Here is a 21137-nt window from a genome sequence, read left to right as displayed (position 1 = left end):
CATCTAATTTCGATTTCCAGTAAAAATAACATTTTGTACTTCAAAAACAATTTTTAACTTATTTATTTTAAAGAGAGAATCTCTGCTTCCTAGATGAGCACGGCTGCCTGAGCTGGCCAGGCCAGAGCCTGCAGCCCAGGGTTCCTTCTGTATCTCTTACGAATGGCAGGGGACCAAGCACTGCTTTTCCTAGGCTTTTAGAGTGCTGGCTGGGAAGTGGGACAGCCAGGGAGTGGCTTAACACTGTGCCACAGGATCACACTTCTTGCAGAAAAGGATATTGTCTTGCTCCCAATACCGTGTTGAAACTTGTTGGCAGTGAATTCATTATGTCACTTGACCTCGTGAGCTTGCCTTGTTTCTATTTGCTGGTATCACACGACTTGGCTGGAACCTGGAACCTGAGCGCAATCAGTACAAAAACCAGGAAAGCTCTTTTTTTTTTTTTTTTTTACGAGGGAGGGACAGTCAGGCTCATAACCCAAGACGACACTGCCGGATAACCGAGTTGACCACCTTGCAGCACATCGTACCAGGCAGGACGCCTAGGACCAATCACTCTGCCCCACAAACTTTTCTCAACCCCCCGCAGGACTCCACTCCTATTTGTGTATCCTGAGCTTAGCCCACAGGTCTTGTCCAAAACCGCACACCTGAGCAGAAGCCAAAGGCCGCAGCTTGGGGCCACACTGCCTGGTCTGCACCCCTGGAACTTGTCCAGCTCCAGGATGCGTGTATCCCCCTCCCGTCGCCCAAGCTGTTCCCCGGCTGGATCACTCCCATTCGCTCCTCCTGCCAGACATCCTAACCCCAGCAAGGAGGAAAGCTCTTTTGATATTAGGATGTCACAGAGAACACAGTGTCAAGGCCGGTTTTTGATTTTACCGCAGAGTGTAAAGGTGACGGCAAATGTGCCAGGGAGGAATCGCAGCCTGTCCCGTCAGGCTGCTATTCCACGGTCGACGTTCAGGGAGCAGGAATCCAGATCCAAGAGGCAATCACTTAACATGAGCTTCGGTGGTATTCCTGTCACATACTGTAGTTATCCAAAGAAGAACATTACAAATCAGGACACGTAGCTTAGCAATGAGAAGTACCTGTGAGTAGGTTGTGTCACTTTTCACGGTCTCCAAGATGTAACATGCAGGCCCAGAATCCGGAGCCCCTTGGGATGTCCAGGAGGTGGCAGCAGCCCTTCGGTAGAGGAGGCATCTTGTGGGAAGGCCAGCTCCGCGGAAGCCTTAAACCTCCTCCAGGCTGTGACTTTGTTTCTGTGCTTTGCTCTTGGGCACAGTTCATCCAGCAGTCACCTGTTTGTTTGTTTCTTTAGTCCTGGGCCTTTCTGTTCTGGAATGGCATGCTTTGATGGAAGTCAGCCCGCAGCCCTGAGCAGCCCTGAGCGGGAGCTTGGAAGTGTTTTGGAAGAGGCCAATGCTTGCTTGCTGCTGCATGCCTGTATCTTTTTTGAGGGAAAGGTTATAGATATGCCACCATCCTGAGGCGTTTAACCTGGGGTCTAAGATAAGAAAAAGAATTGGCTTTTTTTTTTTTTCTTTTATAACCATTTAGGAGATGGAAGGAGAGGTTTTTTCACTCACTTTTTGTGAGATGAGAGAGCTATTTTCTGGAAACACTCAGTTAAAATAAAGAATTTTTTTAAATTGCACATCATTTTCAACCAGACTTTTAAAACAAAATTGGCCGATGGTTTTTGACTCCAGTGTTCCGAATGCATTTATTCCTAATGGGCTTCCTTCTGCAAATGTTTTGCATTACGAGACAATCCTGTCATTGTCCTTTCACTAGAACCTGGCCTCGTCCCTCTTTCTCTGCTTTCCTTTGCTTCAATGACGCTATTTCTGGATGAGAAATGACAGACAGTCTTGATATAAATATGTTTCCAATGTGAGAGTCATTTGTAGAATATTCAAAGTCCTTTCCTCAGCCCACATTCTTGAGCACAACTGCTGCCTTTTAAATCTTGGCTTTATTGATAAAGTCTACATTTGTATCAGTGATATTTCTGTTTCCTTAATTTTCATCTCAAGGCTGGGTAAATCCTCCTGCTACTTTTAAAGAGTACATATTTTTTTTTTTTTTAGAGAAGTTTGACATTAAAAGTGAGCAAGAAGACATACAATTCCCATTTACCCTCTGCCACTCCCCATTCTCACAGCCTCTCACCAGCGTGGTAACTTTGTCACCACCGGGGAACCTGCATTAATGCATGGTTATCCCTAAGTATCTGCCATGCTTGCAGGCTGCAGTGCTTCTCAAAGTTCTAAAAGCTATAAGTTTAGAGGACAGTGTTACGTTGCATTGGGATAAACTGTTGCTTGCATTGTCATATCAGACTGCCAGTTTGAGACTGAGCTGCTCCCTTCGGGTCCAGCTCCCTGCTTCTGCACTTGGGAGGGTAGTGAAAGATGGAGTTAGTGCTTAGGCCCCTGCCACCCCCGTGAGACACCAAGGTAGAGTTCCTGGTTCCAGTCTACAGTCTGCACCATCCCCAGCTCGAAGGTCATTTGAAGAGTAAACCGATGAGTATCTCCCTGCCTTTCAAATAAATAAAATAAACATTTAAAAAGTGAATCTAAGTTTGGGGTGAGCCTTGTGACATAACAGTTTGGACCATAGGTTAGAATGCCCATCTTCCATTTAGAGTGTCTGGCTTCCAATCCAGCTTTCTGTTACTATATCCCTGGGGAGTGCCCAATGATGGCCAAGTGTTCCCGCCATCCTGTGCAGTCTGGAACTTGACCTCCAACACTCTGACGCAGGTATGGGGTATCCCAAACACCATGATTAACCTGGACCCCCATGAGCTTGCTGAAGTCCCCCCTCATGTACCTTCAATTGGATTCTTTTTTTTAGAGAATTATTTTATTTTCATTGGGAAGTCAGATATACAGAGAGAAAGATCTTCCATCCACTGATTCACTCCCCAGGTGAGCGCAACGGCTGGTGCTGTGCTGATTCAAAGCCAGGAGCCAGGATCTTTTTCCTCCAGGTCTCCCATGTGGGTGCAGGGTCCTAAGGCTTTGGGCCATCCTCAACTGCTTTCCCAGGCCACCAGCAGGGAGCTGGATGGGAAGTGGAGCTGCCGTGATTAGAACCAGTGCCCATATGGGATCCTGGCGTGTTCAAGGCAAGGACTTTAGCTGCTAGGCCATGCTGCCGGGCCCTCAGTTGGATTCTTATACAAGATCTCCAGGACAATTGAATGTAAAGAGTAATCTTTCAACAAATAATTGGAGTACAACTTGAAGAAAATGAGAAATCTTTCCATTGGAGTACATCTTGGAGGATATGCAATAAAAAGCATAAACCTTGATAACTACTTCGTAATGCACACTAAGATTAATCCTGGACTGATTGTTGGCTTAAAAGCTAACCCTTTAAACCTCCTTAGAAACTGTAGCAGAATCTAATAGTGTTGGTAAAGATTTCTGAGAAAGGGTACAAGAAGTACCAGCCTTCCTTGTTAGAACCTGGCCATTAGAAAAGACACAAAAGTACACAGATCTGCTCCAGACTGACAAAGGATCTATGTCATTGCTAGGCAGCTAGGAGCACAGTAAGCCATCTCCAAAACTCAGTGAATTTTCTGTGTAACATGTGTACATTTTACTCTATAGATTATCCCTTAATTTAAAAAAATACTCTGCTTTCCTATTAAAAAAAAAAAGCTGTTTTGCCTGAAATCCCGCAGAGGGCATATAATGTGTTGCCATGCCCCACCATCATGTGCATCACACCAGCTTAGGTGGGACCTGCTGAATCCCGCACACACGGATGCTTCCTCCCATCCAGGGCTCCTCCTTTCCCCTGCCAGAACGTTGGCTTTGCAGAGGCAATGCTTAGCAGTTCATTCGTTTTGCTTATTACCACAACAAGGCACGTCTCCTGTTTGCATCTTTCTGTTTTCTACTTCGGTTTCGTTTTGGCTGACGCTGATTGTGTACAAGTGTTAACATCTATTCATACTTAAGTATCTTCCGTTCTGTGTAATCTTTACTTATGTATGTGTTGTGTGATCAGCATATAACTGAGTTTTGTTTCTGTGTTTGGGCCAATCCAAGAACCTTCATCCTTCATTTGCTGAATATAACCCATTTATTCTCACTGCAGTAACAAATACATTCAGTATGGTTCCTATTAGTTGGGTACATGGTACCCATTCAATGTACTTTTCTTTTTAACCTATTGAGTGCTTTTTCCCCCCCTTCTCTTATCTTCCTCTTCCCTGCAGCCCCAGTATGCTGCCTTATCTTGTCAATATTTTTGTGGCCTGCAAGCGATTGGTCATATTACCAATCTTCATGCTGGCACCCTTAGAGATTTCTCTTTTTTTCTCCTTTTATTTACTTTGAATTTTATGATAAAATTCCATAGGATCTAGGATTTCCACACCCCCACCAAATTCCCACATCCCAACTTCATAAGCAGTCATAAGTCCATCAGTCTGTTATTTAAGTGTGCCCCGACATTGCTGGTACAGACAATGTCAGACAGTCCAGCATCCCATTGTCTAGATATGTCCAACAGTTTCATTGGGAGTCCATCTTTGATTTGGAAGTAGGGATGAGTACTGCACTGTACCCCCACACCTGAATATGATAGTCTATCATGCCACCTTGATACATTTCCTTCAATGAAAAGCCACGAAACAAACTCAACAACAGGTATGAAGTTAAAAAATTTACAGCACCATGGAGTTGAAAAATGCACCTGAATAACCAACACATGGGTGAAGAAAAGAAAATACAAAAGCTTCCTGGGTAAAATAATGCCGCTGTGCGATCCATGATCCAGTGATGAATTCTACAAGAGAAAAGAAAACTATTTGGAAGAGATGAAGATGAAAACAAAAACATCGAAACACATAGGATGCAACAGAAACAGGACAGAAAGGGTTTGAATGAAGGCTGCCTTATGTCAGAAAGAAAATATGGTATTTGGGCCCGGCGCGGTGGTGCAGTGGTTAAGTCCTCACCTTGCACACCCGGGATCCCATATGGGCGCCGGTTCTATCCCGGCAGCCCCGCTTCCCTTCCAGCTCCCTGCCTGTGGCCCGGGAAAGCAGCTGAGGACGGCCCAAAGCTTTGGGACCCTGCACCCGCGTGGGAGACCCGGAAGAGGCTCCTGGCTTCGGACCGGCATAGTATCGGCCGTTGCGCTCACTTGGGGAGTGAATCATCGGACGGAAGATCTTCCTCTCTGTCTCTCCTCTCTGTATATCCACCTTTCCAATAAATTAATAATAAAAAAATAAATCTTTAAAAAAAGAAAATATGTTATTTGTCTTTTTGGGTTTGGCTTATTTCACTGAGAATAATGGTCTCTAGTTGGGACCATCTAGTTGCAAATGGTATAATTTCATTCTTTTTAATGGCTGAGTAATAGTCCATGGAATAGATATGCCACAGTTTCTTTAGCCACTCCTCTTTGGATGGACATCTAGGTTGTTTCTTTACAATTCTTTGCTATTGTAGATTGTGCTGCTGTAAATATAGGATTACAGATCCCCTTCTCATATGTAGTTTTCATTTCCTTTGGATATATTCCTAGGAATGGGATAGCTGGGTCATATGGCAAGTTTATTTGCAATTCTCTAAGCACTCTCCATACTGATTGTACTAGCCTTCACTCCCACCAGCATTGAAGGAGGGTGCCTTTCTCTCCACATCCACGCCAATAGGTGTTGTTAGTAGAGTTCTGATTGTAGGCCAACCTCACTGGAGTTAAGTGGAATCTCAGTGTGGTTTTCATTTGTATCTCCCTGATGGGTAGGGAGCCTGAGCATCTTTTCATATGTCTGTTAGCCATTTGAATTTGTTCTTTTGAAAAATGTCTGTTCATTTCTTTAGTCCATTTCTTCACAGGGTTGGTTGTTTGTTTTACTATCCCTTGGTTTCTGAAGCTCTTTGTAAATCCCAGATATTAGTCCCCTATCTGTCTGTTTCCTGTCATTCATAACCTGAACAGTCAAGGGTTTGAAAGCTTCACTTGTCTTTACCTAACACATGAAATTTTATGAACAGTACGTGAAGTTGGAGTTACAGATTTTATTGTTTGTAGACAAGGTTATATATATCTCAGAAAATATTTCAAGCTTTTTGTTTGTTTTTTAAAGGCAGGACTGCAGCATACATGGGAGAGACAGAGAGGTCTTTTATCCGCTGGTTCATTTTATCTGCTAGTTCACCCCATTTGGCTGCGATGGCTGGGCCTGGGCCAGGCTGAAGCCAGGATCCTGGAACTCCATCTGGTCCTCCCAAATGGTGGCAGGGATTCAAGGGCTCAAACTATCTTCCTATACTTTCCCAGACACATTAGCCTGGATTTGGATCAGAAGCAGAGCAGCCACTTCTGATCAAACAGGTGCAAATGGAAGCTGGTATTACAGGTGGTGGCCTAACCCATTGTGCCATTTCCTGGCCCTGAGCAATTATTTCTTAAGTTGCATTTTTATTCCAAATCTTGTAAAATAAGAATTATACATTTTTTCCTGATTTATTTCCATTTTTTAAAATTTCACTAAGGACTTTACCCCCAACTTTTTGTTTATGTTTTTAACATTAATACTATTATTACTATTTTGAAAAAGAAGCAAGCACACTCCCAGTCTGCTAGTTGACTTCTGAGATGCCTTCAACATTGGGCTAGTGCTGGAAGACAGTAGCCAGGAGCTGGGGACTCAGTCCAGGTTTCCCACATGGGTGGCAAGAACCCAATTATTTGAGCATCTGCCACTGCCTCCCAAAGTTTGCACAGCCTGGAAGTTGAAGTCAGGGACCGGGAATTGAACCCAAGTATTCCAGTAATAATGGGAGGTAGACATCTAACCAGTAGGCCAAACATCTGCTGCCTCTTTTTTTTTTTTTAATTTTGTTAAGATTTATTTATTTGAAAGAGAGATGGAGGAGGAGAGATAGGAGAGAATGAGTTTTCCACCCACTGGCTCACTCCCCAAATGCCCACAACAGTCAGTGCTGGGTAAGCTGAAACATGGAGTGAGGAATTCCATTAGTCTACCACATGGGTGGCAGAAATCCAAGTACTTAATGCTTTCATTCAGTACCTCCCAGATGTATTAGTAAGAAATCTGCTTTGGAAGTGCTGAGTATCTGTAACTCAAACCAGGCACTGTGGTATTGGATGGAGGTCCCCCAAGCAGCGCCTTCAATCCACTGTGCTACTACACTTAGTTAATTTGCTTTTAAATGAGGTATATTGGGGCTGGCGTTGTGATAGATCTGGTATCTGCTGCCCGCAGTTCTCACATCCCATACAGCTGCCAGTTCATGTTCCAGCTGCCCAACTTTTGATCCAGCTTCCTGTTAATGGTCCGGGAAAAGCAACAAAGCTGCCCAACTGGTTGGGCCCCTGCCACTCACATGGAAATCTGGAATAAGCTCCTGGTTCCTGGCTTCGACCATTGTGCCATTTGTACAGTAAACCAATGAATGGAAGAATACCCCCTCCCCTTGTGTGTGTGTGTGTGTGAGAGAGAGAGAGACAGAGAGAGAGAGAGAGAGGGAGAGAAACACACCATTTGTTTTAAAAAATGAAGTAGATCATTTGGTAATTCCTTCAGAATGGGTTTTACAAGCAATAAACTTTACAAATACCTAAAATTGTCAAATGTCTCTCCCCACCATCAAAATGACATGATGGTTTGGTTTTATATTTGAATTCTAAACTTAAAAGATATTTTTCTAAAGAGATACAACTTTACAAGCACTTAAAAAGTTAAAATGTCTCCCCCTCCCATCAAAATGACATGATGGTTTGGTTTTGTATTTGAACTCGAAACTTTAGTAAGGTATTTCACTGAAGCAATACTATTGCTGCATAACCTCTTTTTCACTTTGCCCTTCTCTCCCTCCCTACTTTTCTGTTTCTCTTTCCTTCATTTCATCTTTGACACTTGAATAGCTTTATCCTTAGCAGAAATCTCTGTAGGATGTATCTGCTTCTCACTCACTCCCCTCCTTCCTTTCCCTTCTGTCTTTCTCTCCCTTTCTCACTCCCTTCCTCTCTCCCCCATCACTCCCTCTCTCCCTCTCTCTCTCTCCCACTCCTTTCCCCCACCTTTCTCCCTCTTCCTCCACCCTCATGATTTCGTTACTTACTATGAGTTGTATTCTGGGATTCCCCCTCAGTTCACACTTCCAGATGCCCCCTTTGATGGTCTCTTCCTGCTATAATTCGACACTTGTCTTGAGGCTTATTTGTGGGATCAGCCTGTGCTAGATGGAAGCCAGGAGACCAGAACGCTTTCTGCACCTTTCTTATGGGCAGCAGAGACCCACACACTTGAACCATGATCTGTGTGCCCTCCCTGAATGCACATTAGCCAAAAGCTGAATTGGAAGCAGAGCTGCTGGAACCCAAACCAGCATTCCAATGTGGGATGCGGGCTCAACTACCTGTACTACAATAGCTGGCATTGTACCAGCCTTTCTTTCTGCTTCAAGTTTATCTTCACAAATAACACAGGTAGACACCACCCTGACACAGATATCAATCCAGGGCTCACTCTAGTCTTTTTGTCCTCACACGAGCAGTTCAGAATCTGTAACTGTGGAGCCATGATGGGGGTCCATGCTGGAAGCAAAGTGCACAAATGTAACAGACATGGTGGCCTGGACTAAGCCCTTTGGCCATGCTGACACAGGCGTGCTTCCCGAGCCTTTGCTTTTATAGATGTGTTTGTTCATTTCGAAGACGGAGAGATGAGAGAGAATGAGTTTTCCACTCATTGATTCACTCCCCAAATGCCCACAGCAGTTAGTGCTGCAACAGCTGTGAGTACCAGCTGGTGGGTACTGAGACAAGTGTGAGCACCAGCTGGTGGGTTCTAGTTGCCGGGTACTGGTCAGGACAAGATTACATCCTGATGCTCAGGATGGCACTTGAGTAAAAACCTGGTTTTAATATCTGGACTTTCCCATCGGGTATCTGTATACTGCAGGTAATTGAAACTGCCAACAGCAAGATGAAGGGGCTTACATCAGCATAGGTTGGCTCCTTGACGGATGGGAGGCCAGGAGGCCTGGATCAAGGCATCCTTCTGGAGGCCCTTGGTGTCCATCTTCAAAGCCAGCAGTGTAGCCTGTAAGCCTCCATCTTGCCCTCTCTGTCTCTGACCCCTTGCTACTGTCATCACCTCTCCATCATTGAGTAAACTCCTCCTGCTTCTTTCCTGTAGCCGGACCAGATCCCCGTCAAGCTTCCTAGCAATAGCAAGTCTGCAGTGCCTCTTTTGCTGTTTAAGGTGACACGTTCTCTAGTTGCAGGAGTTAGGATGTGGACAGTTGAAGAGGCCATCATTCAGCATCTGCAGTGTCTGCTGGGTTTGGGAGGCCCAGCTATGGCTGGTCCCAGGAACTGTAAGCTTGAAGCTGCTAGGGTTGGTGTGGACCCTGATTGTGCCTCTGCTCTCCCCCTGTCAGCCTCCACACTTTCCCCATTGTAGGTGTGCCCATCCAATCTGCTTGCTTGTTCCTGCTCCTGCATGCTAATGCTGCCAGGTTGCAGGGATGCAGGAAGCATGCGGCCCAGTTAAAGTAGCTCAGAGGATGAATGTCCACATTTGCATGGTCAGGAAGGGTGTGGCAAGGAGGGAGGTGCGTTATGGATTCTGTGTTCCAGAAATGACTAAATATATTAACACAGTCGAAGTACCTCCAACTCCAGAAGTAGGCATGTGGTAGACCTCCTTGTTTATTTCTTTGAAAGACTTACAGAGAGCAAGATGGAGAGATCTTCCATCTGCTGACTTACTCCCCAAATGGCTGCAATGATCGGAGCTGGGCAGGTCCAAAGCTGGGAGCCAGGAGCTTCTCCCGAGTCTCCCATGCAGACATAGGAGCTCAAGCACTTAGTCCACACCTTGCTGCTTTCCCAGGCCATTAACAGGGAGCTGAATTGGAAGCTGGGACTTGAACCAGCATCCATATGAGATGCCAGCACTACAGGCGACAACTTTACCCAATACACCACAGCCCCAGCCCCAGAGGTTGCCTCTTTTGATCATGATGGGATGATGAGAACCACACCCAGAGTCTCCCTGCTTCGTGTGCTCTGCACTGTGTGGTGTCTCCTGTGTGCGGTGGGACCACGTTGCTCTGTGGAGGCTCACCGAAGCCTCTCTTCAACCAGTGAGTCCAAAGGAGAGTGCGTAGGTAGGACACTGAATCTGACCCTAACACTGAAGACTTAGCCGCAGCAGATCTAGCCTTTCTTTAACCTATTTTGAGAGAAACAGTGGGACAGAAGTCCCTTCTGCTGGCTCATTGCCCTAAATACCTACAACAGCTGGTACTGCGCTGGGGCTCCTCCATGGGAGGCAAGAACCCCGCTTCCTGAGGCATCACGGCTGCTGGCTGGGCTGCATCAACAGGAAGATGTGATGTAGTCAGGAGGGAACAAAACCAGACACTGTGATTCCTACAGGTGTTGTTAGGATTATTTTAAAGGTGTATTTCATTATTGGAAAGGTGGAATTACAGAGAGACAAGGAGATCTTTCATTTTCAGATTCATTCCCCAAAAGAATGTAACAGCTAGGACTGAACCAATCTAAGCCAGGAGCTCAGAACCCCATCTTAGTCTTCCACATGGCAGCAGGAGCCCAAGCACTCAGGCCACATTCCTCTCCTTGCCCAGGCACATCAGCAGGAAGCTGGACCAGCAGCAGGGGTGTGAACCGGTGCCCATGTAGGATTACCAGTGTTGCAGGCAGATGGTTAAAACTGCTGTCCACCACACCACCCCTGGTGCAGACATCTTTTTTTGTCTTAAGATCATTTATTCTTATTGGAAAATCAGATGTTTACAGAGTTAGGGAGGGACAGAAAGATTTTCCATCTGCTGGTTCACTCCCCAGGTAGCCACAATGACCAGGGCCGAGCCAATCCGAAGTGAGGAGTCAGAAGCCTCCTCCTGGTCTCCTAATGGGTGCCAGGTCCCAAGGTGTTGGGCCGTTCTCTGCTGCCTTCCCAGGTCACAAACAGGGAGCTGAAAGGGAAGTGGAGCAGCTGGGACACGAACTGGCAGCCACATGGAACCCTGGGTATGCAAGGTGAGGACCTTATAGCCACTAGGCTACCACGCCGGGCCCTGATGCAGACATCTTGACTGAGGTATAATCCTGGAGTAAGATGGTATTTTTAATTGTTGTCATTGCTGATCTGGCCAATATTCTTTCTATAGCGTTGTGCTCCTAAGAAGGGTCAGGCAAGCCAGACAGCGAGAAGTGCCAAGTGCTAGCCGACTCATGAATCATTTGCTGGAGATGGAAGCCAACTGAGAGAGAGAGAGAGAAAGAGAGAGAGAGAGAGAAACAATGTCTTTCTCCATCATATAGCAGCCCCTTCAGGTTACATGCTGTTTCCATTTTGCTGTTTTTGTGTGTGTGTGTGTGTTTGTCTTCAGACATTGTTGTTTTGTAAAGTCAATATGAGATAGTTATGCTTACTCATTGTTTTCCCTATTTCAAGCTTTCCTTTGCTTGAAATTAGTTCCTTAAAAACATTTTATAGTGAGCTTCTTGGGCACAAAACAAAACTCAGTTTAAATTTTATCCAAAAAAGTCCTAGTTTCATACTTATTCTTAATATTTGTATACATTATATATTAGACACTTGATTACTTGTACATCATAGGTGTATGATATTGATTAATGCATATTTATAATATAAATGCAGCGACCTGCGTTGTGGTGTCACCTGCAGTGGTGCCATCCCAGGTAGCTGTGCGTTTGAGTTCGAGTGGAACAGTAGTTCCACTTCCGGTCCAGCTCCCTGCTGGTGGCCTGGGAAAAGCAGCAGAAGATGGCCCAACCAGTTAGGCTCCTGTGACCCACGTGAAAGACCCAGACGAAGGTCTGGGTTCCTGGCTTTGACGGGCTTGGCCCTGGCCTTTGCAGTCGCTTGTGGAGCAAGCCAGCACATAGCAGAACTGCTTCTGTCCCTCCCTCTGTCTCCGGGATGCTGACTTTCAATATAAATAAGTACATGTGCAAGTGAAAATAAATACAATTCATAACTATTATATAATTTATAATGTGAGTTATATGGCTATAAATATTATCTATATTTTGATTGTAAATTCATGTTATGCATTATATTATAAATTATATAATTTATATCACAATATAATTACATGCTATATGTTTTGTTCATATGAATTCTGTAATTTATATTGCAATATAATTATGTGCTATATATTTCATTCATATTACTGTAATATGTAAATTGTATATGATATACACAGTATATAAATTATACTTGTGTATAATTATATTTATAATAAACATGTCATTCATATACTATAAATCATCCTTATATGATATAGATTACAAATTACATTATAAATATGTGTTATAAAGTTATGTTTTATAAATTATGCAGTATAACTGTATAGATTATAAAATATTTGTGGTTTATAACACTTACAAAATATTTTATTCAGGTGCCCGGCGTGGTAGCCTAATGGCTAAAGTCCTTGCCTTGCATGCGCCAGGATCCCATATGGCCACCGGTTTTTGTCCTGGCGGCCCCTCTTCCCATCCAGTTCCCTGCTTGTGGCCTGGGAAAGCAGTTGAGGACGGCCCAAAGCCTTGGGACCCTGCATCTGTGTGGGAGACCTGGAAGAGGCTCCTGGCTTGGGATGAGCTTCGGATCGGCTCAACTCCAGCCATTGCAGCTGCTTGAGGAGTGAATCAGTGGATGGAAGCTCTTTACTCTGTCTCCCTTCTCTGTATGTCTGACTTTCCAATACAAATAAAATAAACCGCTTTTTAAAATATTTGATTCATTAAAATTTCCCATTTGGGGTAGCCATGGTGACTGCAGCTGGTGGCATTTGGCCTGGCGTTTGGGCCACGGATGTTGTTGGCCACTGTGCTCAGGCAGTGTGTGCTTTGGGGGCAAGTTTCTCATTGGAGGCATGCGAAGTGTTTGTCTTCGCTAGCAACTGGCTCTGCAGCTCCTGTGGTCCTCTCTGCTGAGTCCCTGCCACCCAGCTGGGAGAGCTGGAGAAAGTTCAGGGTGCTGGCTTGGGCCCTGCCCAGTCTGGATGTTGCACACACTTGGGGTGTTCTCTGGCTTTGTTTCTTTGCCTTTCAAATAAGAATAAGTAAAACTTTGGAAAAGCTGTTTAAAAAAAAATTCTTTCATCTTGTTTAGATTTACTATGCTATCTCCAAGTGTGAATTTTTTATTTATTGCAGGACTTACAGGATTAGATTTTAAAGTCAATTGTTCTAGAATTTCTGATCACGTGGGTAGTTTGTTTTAGTTGCAACGTGCATGGGTGCCAGATGATTCCATTCTCCACATCGCTGTGTATAACTTTCGATAGGCAGGTTCCCTTATTGTCTGTGTCTAGAGATGGCTGCTCCTTAATCCCGTGGGGTCCAAGCCCCGTGAAAGTGTCTCTTCCAGAAGCTCCTCCCTGACCCTAACCCTACCGCTGATCACTGTGTCACTGTTAGAACAAGATGGTAGGCCCTTGGAGGGTGCTCCCAAGATCAGCTGCATTCTTAGGCAGCAGTGGGTGTGTTTTGTTTCAGAAATTTTGTATGTGCTTAAACAATTAAGCAAAGAAGAAAACAGTGCTTCCCAAACAGTGCTTGTGGGTAGTTTCAGAATGTTCTGGAAGGCACCTGACCTTTGTATTAGAACTTTCTGTTGCAAAGTTCTGCCTGAAGCAGTTGATTGTCAGCCAACTTACATAGCTTGCGTTTTCTGATATCTGAGAGGTTATCAGATCTGTATTAAACAGGCGAGGTGATGCGAATGGTAAAAGACAAAACACAGGCAGGCGGAAAAGAAATGGACAATGTTTAAGCGTGCAAAAGTAGATGGACTTTGAGTGATTCAAAGGCTGGAAGATGATTTCTTCACTGTCCTAATGAACTTTCCAAAACAGTTGGCCCCCAAGAGACTAATATGGATTTACAACTACAACAGAGGGCCCACAGCCTCTGCTTAGGGATCACACCAAGCAACATGTTCTATGCTGAAGACACCTACTAACTTTTAAAGAAATTATTTCGATTTATTTTTTAAAAAATAATTTTCTTTATTTAAATATTTATTTAATTTTTGAAAAAGATTTAATTTTATGTGAAAAGCAGAGTTTTACAGAAAGAGGAGAGACAGACAAGGTCAGTATGGAGAACACTTAGGCAATTAAAAATCCACCTACCATATGACCCAGCAATACCACTTCTAGGAATATATCCAAAAGACTTGTGCACCCCAATTCATTGCAGCACAGTCAACGATCGCAAAAACACAGAAACAACCTAAATGCCCATCAACAATGGACTGGATAAAGAAACTGGTTCATCTACACTATGGAATACTACTTGGCTATTTAAAAAATGAAATACAATTCTTTGTGGCCAAATGGGCCAAACTAGAGACCATTACGCTAAGGGAAATGAACCGATCTCAAAAGGTCAGATACCATACATTTGCTCTAAGATAATATGATGTCAAATCTGGGGATACTACATGTGAACCTTGCTTTATGTCAATTCCTATTTACCTGTACCTTTTGTAATAAGATCTAGTCCCCATTGTACCGACATTAGGGTCCTGGGATGCAAGAATGAACCCACAGCAAATGACTGACAGTCTCCTGCATGGTTGGGAGACACTCCAGTGGCAGCATGATGGACTTGGGAAAATTCACGAAAGATACCCATTGTGAGACTGGAGGGGAGAACAGAGAGGAGGGGAGGGAACTCCAGGGAGAGAGAAGGGAGATTCCAGCACTAACTAACCTGTATCAAAAAACAATAAAAAGAGAGAAAAAAAAAGGAAAATCAATGTGATGCAGCACATTAAAAGAATCAGTGGGATGGGAAACACACAAAATTTTTTTATTTATTCTTTAAAAATTTTTTTACTTATTAGAATATTTTTATTTATTTGAATATTTAATTTTTAAAAATATTTATTTTTCTACAAAAGGTAGATTTTTACAGAGGAGAGACAGAGAGGTCTTCTATCTGTTAATTCATTGCCCAAATGGCCACAATGTCTGGAGCTGGGCAGGTCTGAAGCCAGAAGCCAGGAGCTTCTTCCGGGTCTCCAAGTGGGTTCTGGTACTCAGCGCTTTGGGCCATTGTCTACTGCTTTCCCAGGCCACAAGCAGGGAGCTGGATCGGAAGTGGAGGAGCTGGGACACTAACTGAAGCCCACAGGCAGGGAATTAGCTTGCTGCACTACCGTGCAGAGCCCTTCTAATAACTTGAAAATATTTTAGATTCTTTTAATTGTACACATTTATGAGGTACAGTATGGTTATTTAGTTCCTGTATTCAATATGCGATGATCCAATCAGACTAGGTAGCATAGTAGATATCTGTGGGTACAGTATGGTGTTTTAGTAAACATAGGCATTCATTAATATATGATATTAATATTATAGTCAGATAACATTTCTGCTCCCCCACAATGACTGCTTTGGGGACCTCATGCTGCCCCTTTGTGTTGACAAGTGCTCCCTCCACCAGCACCAGGGGCAGGTGGCAGGTCTCGGCACCATGGCCTCCACTGGAGGCAGCTTTCCTGTTGCTGCATTCTCTCTTGCCTAGAGAAGGGGGTAGATACAGACAGGCTCTGTGCTTCGTTTTTGTGCCTTTCCCCCAGGCTTGCTTGGCTTCTTGCATCTTCTAAAAATTCATGACTTAGTGATATCTTCTGTTTAATGAGACCCGTCCCTAAAGAGAATGATTGCTTCAGAGTCAAATTTGAAGAGAGAAATCAGCACAGGAGCTTCGTGAAGCAATTCCCACCATGTTTTTCAGCTCAGCACCCCAGAAGCACAAGCTTGTCGCACAAGAAACACAAGTAAGGGTTTTTCTCCAATAACAACATCACAAACCCCTAAAGCTGCAAAACACGGAATGGATATAATTAAGGAACTGTTCTATACAAACCAGCTGTTCATCCCAGTGCTGACGCTGTGTGCTGCTCCTCATTGCTTTGGGTTGAAATGGCAGAATGCGTTGGAGGAGAATTAAAACTTACTAATCTCCTCACTGCTGCCTTTAGACTTCTGAATAGAGTTGCCTTTGCTTGGGCCAACAATGAGACAGTAGGTTTGAACAGCCAATTGCCAGTGCCATCCTGGTCGTGGTGAAAGTTCACATATTGGTTGCAAGAATCCATTTTGAAAAAACTACAATGAAAATTTTTATAGATGTGTTTGTTTGTTGAAAGTTAGAATTCCAGAGAGAGCAGGAAACAAAAAGAGCGAGAGAAGAGAGAGCGAGATGCTCTATTTGCTGATTCATTCCCCAGATGGCCATAAAAGCCAGGGTTAGGACAACTCAAAGCCAGGCACCAGAAGCTTCATCTGGGCTTGCTACATTGGGCAGTAGGGGCCACCTTCTGCCATATTCTGCTGTCTTCCTGTGCCATTAGCAGGGAGCTTGGATTGGAATTGGAGAGGCTGAGACACAAACTGGTGCCCAAATGGGATGCTAGCATCACAGCATTACTCACAACGCTGTAGTGATGGGTCCTCAATAAAATTCCATAAATTGTAAAATAAAAGTCAATTTAGGTAGAATTTATTTTTAAACAACACAAATAATATGGAGTTATTTTTAAACCACACAGTAGGGGAGTCATTACTGGAGGGAAATGAAGTAAAGAAGATAAACAACAAGTGTGAGAGGGGAAGAGCAAGTTTTTTTGCATTTCTGACTCCCTGTTATCCCCAAAGCGTTCCCTCCAAAGGACGAACAAAGAAGTAAGATTGGGAGGACCAAAGCATGAGAGTCTTGGATTTAGGACTCATCCCAACCACAGCGCCATGTACATCATGGTTTGGAGCAGGTTAGAGAAGCCAGGTCTCTTCCTGCTTTGAGGAACAAGGCAGCATTTCGGGAAGAGAAGGACATTCTGGGGAGGGTGCGGTGTGGAGAAGGCAGGGCTGCTGGGGTGGGTCTGGGAGCACTGGTGGATCCCATAGTCCCCTCTCCCCGTGGGCACCACAGAGAAGCAAAAGTCTGTAACCGATGATGAGGTAGTGACAAGTGACTCTTGTCTGCCACTTTTCTATGTTCTAGTGGCTTTTTCACAAGTGTTTGGGATGTCCTTAATACTCAGGGCTGATTTTAGAGGTTAAAAAAAAATGAACAGGGGTTCAGGGGTCCGGCAGGATGGCTAAATCCTCACCTTGCATGCACCAGGATCCTATATGATCGCTGGTTCGTGTTGCAGCTACTCCGCTTCCCTTCCAGCTCCCTGCTTATGGCCTGGGAAAGCAGTTGATGGCCCAAAACCATGGGATCCTATACCCACGCGGGAGACCTGGAAAAAGCTCCTAGTTCCTGGCTTTGGATCGGCTCAGCTCTGGCTGTTACGGCCATTTGGCGGGTGAACTAGCAGATAGAAGATCTTTCTGTATGTCATTCTCTCTGTAGATCAGCCTTTCCAGTAAAAATAAATAAATCTTATCAATATTAGAAATAGAGCAGGAAGAAACTCGGTCCAAACACTGGGTGCCTCTTCCACAACAGAATCACCAGGAGAAACTTTAGCTGTCATCATCAATAACTGGGGTTCCCTTGGGCTTTTTAAGAGAAATCGTTAGAAATCTTAGCAGTGGGACTGGTTAACGCAGGGAAACAAGCAGTGAAAAAACCCAGTCTCTAAAAGATAGGTGTCACTGTTTTCCCTGGCCTATGATGGTTAATGCGCAGAACCCAGCAAATGCAAGTGGCACAATCAAGATGGGACTGGGTGATTGTTTATAGCCTCTGTCTACACTCGTGAGGCACAATGTTTTTTTTTTTTTTTTCATCTTCTACTTGCAACATGTTGGTATTTTTACCTAATGAGATGTTACACGTGTGACCCAGAGGTAAAACAAATCAATGTGTGTCATTGTAAGAACTAGAAAAAAATGTAAAAGGAAGCAGGATGGAGGAAGCTGGGCTGGGAATGTAGGCAGGAACGAAGGTCAATGGGAAGCATCACTACATTCTTTAATCTGTGTCGTAAAATCCATGATGTGTGTTCACTTCATATAAATAAAGTAGCTGTCGAGACCACAGTCCCACTCGTTTGTATGCTGTTGCTCACTAGGATGCCGTAGTACCAAGAATGGAAGCAATGGAAGAAAAGATAGAAAACCCAGCAAGTAGGGTTATCAACAACTGAAGCAGAAGGTCCAGGCTTGTGGCACAGTGAATGAAGCTGCCATTTGCAGTGCCACTGCCCATATCTGAGTGCTAGTTGGAATCCAGGCTGCTCTACTACTGATCCAACTGTCTGCTAATGTGCCTGGGAAGGCAGCAGAGAATGACCCAAGTGCTTGAGGGCCTGCCACTCATGTGGGAGACTGAGATGAAGTTCCTGCATCCTGGTTTTAGCCTGGCCCAGCTCTGGATGTTGCGATTCTTGCAGAGTAAACCACCAGAAGGACCCTCTCACTGTCTCCTCCTCTCTCTGTCAAACAAATCGATCTTGAAAGAATGGACTTGTGGGCTAGAAATCCTAACTGGGTCTCACTGGTCTAAAACCACACAGTGTGGCCAGGGCCTGTAGGCGTGTCCTTGGTTTCTCCACTTTCCAGGCCCTGCTCTCATTCCTTGGCTTGTGGCCACACAACATCAGCTTCTACCACCAGCCTCACCTCCCATTCCATGCACAATTATGTTTCTCTTCACTTGGATCCATTTGGGCACTCTCCTGGCCTCAGGAGCCTTCACATAACCATGACTGCAAACTCCTTTTTGCCAAAGTAGGGAACAGACTCCAAGCTTCTAGGGATTCGGAAGTGGACACTTCCAAATTGGTCTTCTGTGGGGCACCCCCTGACGTAGCCCATTGTTCGCCTGTCCTGTCCCATGCCCTGGAGCACCACTGGGGACAGCCAGGGCTGTCCCTTCAGGCCTGTGCTGTGTGACACCTGCATTCCCACCTGCTCACAGGACAGCACCTTGGGCACACCCGACAGTCCTCACCCCTACCCTACACAGGAAACTGCATTTGTCATTATGTCACTGCTAGAACCATGTAAATGGGTCCAATATGCATAGAGATGACATCTACTATTAAAACAAACAAACAAACAAACAAACAGAAACTGGTGGTCAAGTTCTTGCCTCAATGCTGTTGAGTCCCCAAACTACTTGAATTCATGTTATTTTGTTTCTTTAGGATGAAACTACTCATCCTGAAAGACATAGGTCTCAGCTACGTCTCTTGGCAGACCTGAGAGCAAAAATGGAGGAAAACGCTTGTGTGGGTTTTTTTTGAAAGATGTATTTATTTTTATTGGAAAGGCTGACTTACAGACAGAATGAAAGAGCAAGAGCTTTTGTTTGCTGGTTCACTCCCCGAGTGGCCACAACTGGAGCTGAGCCAATCTGAAGCCAGGAGCTTCCTCTGAGTCTCCTACGGACTTGATCCATCCTTCTCTGCTTTCCCAGGCCATAGGTAGGAAGGTGGATCAGAAGTGGGGCTGCTGGCACCAGAATCAGTGCTCATACGGCATGCTGGTACAGCAGGTAGAAGATTAGCCTGAGACACTACCATGCCCGCCTGGGAAGCCTGAGCTTCTGATAAAATTCCCTTGCAGGGAATCACTTGAGAGAGTCTGGTCCAGCTCTGAAGCGGAAAAGGAGCAGGAGAATGCTAAGATGTGAAGCTATAGTCAATACTGGGTCACGTGTCTTTCTTTTTCCTGTGATTTTCACGTCAAGTACATCAATGCCATTGAAAACAGAAAACAGAATGTTTCATTTTGTTCTTAAATACATCATTTAGATGTTTTATTTTTATTTGAAAGACAAAATTACCGAGACAGAGGGAGATACACAGAAAGAGAGAATCTTCCATCCCCAAGTTCACTCCTCAAATGACCAAAGAAGTTGAACTACCTTGCAACCAGAATCCTGGAGATTCTTCCAGGTCTTCCACATGGGTGCAGGGGCACAAGATCTCGGGCCATCTTCTGTTGCTTTCCCAGGTGCGTTAGTAGGGAGCTGGATCAGAAGTGGAACAGCTGGGTTTTCAACCTTCTGGGATGCTGGAATCACAAGCAGTGAATTAGCTCGCTACACCACAAGGGCAAGCGTGAAATATCTCATTTTAGGGAGACGCAGGCAGTCTGGGAGATTTCAAAGTAAGGATTTCTATGGTATGTCTTGGTAAATGGCCCTGAAGTGGAGTTCACTGCAAAGGAATGCTATCTGCCCTGTAGGTTCTGCTCTCCTTCCTTCCTTTGATGACAGAATCCCTGATTTATTCAGCCAGAATTACAAGCATTCAGTGTCCGAGTCGAGTCTGCACGTCCTGGCCTCCTCCCATGCAGGAATCCACGTGTTTTCCTCCCTGTCTGGGCACTCCACAGTGGCCTTCATGGACCAAGCGATGTAAACAGTGCCCCAGGGATGACAGGGCACTGTGATGATCAGAGCCATGGCCCCCAGGTAAGCCCAAGGGCTGGAGTCCTGCAACTGCTCAGCACTGGACTGTTGATTGGCTTTAAGTCCCATTCCGGCTCCCTGTTCATTCTTCCACACTGAAATCCTACCTAGTGCTTGAACATTGAAAATCCTCTGGCACATTAGAACTAAGCCAAGGCAGCAAGTGGTTTCTGCGCATCAGTCATTGGATGAGAGCCCTCAGTGGGCTACCCAACATCAGGAACCTCAGGCTTGAAGAGGAAAGCCTGTGCAGTTGGGCTAGTAGTGTATGCTGGGCAAACTTTATGGCAATTCCCTGACACCATCCTTCTGGTATTCCTGGTCTCTGCATCGTTTTCTTCCCGGTTAAAAGTTTCTATTTATTCTATTTCCAAAGTCAGAGAAACACAAACAGATTGCCATTCGCGAGTTCATCTTTCCAAATATCTGCAACCCTCGGAACCGGATGAGCCTGAAGCTGGGAGCCAGGAACACCATCCTTGTCTGCCACACAGGCAGCAGGGATCCATCTTCATGAATTGTCACTTGTGCCTCCAGGGTCAGAATTAGTGGGAAACCGGAGTCGGGAGAGGATCCAGACGTCCAATCCAGGTACCAAGCGGCGTCTTAGCCACCACTGGGCAGAATGCCCCAACCCATCCTCTCTTCTTGTTCCTACACAATAG

At 44.8% G+C, this 21137-nt stretch overlaps 1 pseudogene; it reads right to left on the bottom strand.

Moving 5' to 3' along the window:
• The window catches only part of LOC121167498, a 103569-nt pseudogene that overhangs the window by 8339 nt on the left and 74093 nt on the right, over positions 1–21137 (bottom strand).

Source organism: Ochotona curzoniae, unplaced genomic scaffold (genome assembly GCF_017591425.1).
Source record: "Ochotona curzoniae isolate NIBS_2020 unplaced genomic scaffold, NIBS_Ocur_1.0 patch378, whole genome shotgun sequence".
Lineage (NCBI taxonomy): Eukaryota > Metazoa > Chordata > Mammalia > Lagomorpha > Ochotonidae > Ochotona > Ochotona curzoniae.
This window is presented reverse-complemented; position numbering and strand designations above follow the sequence as displayed.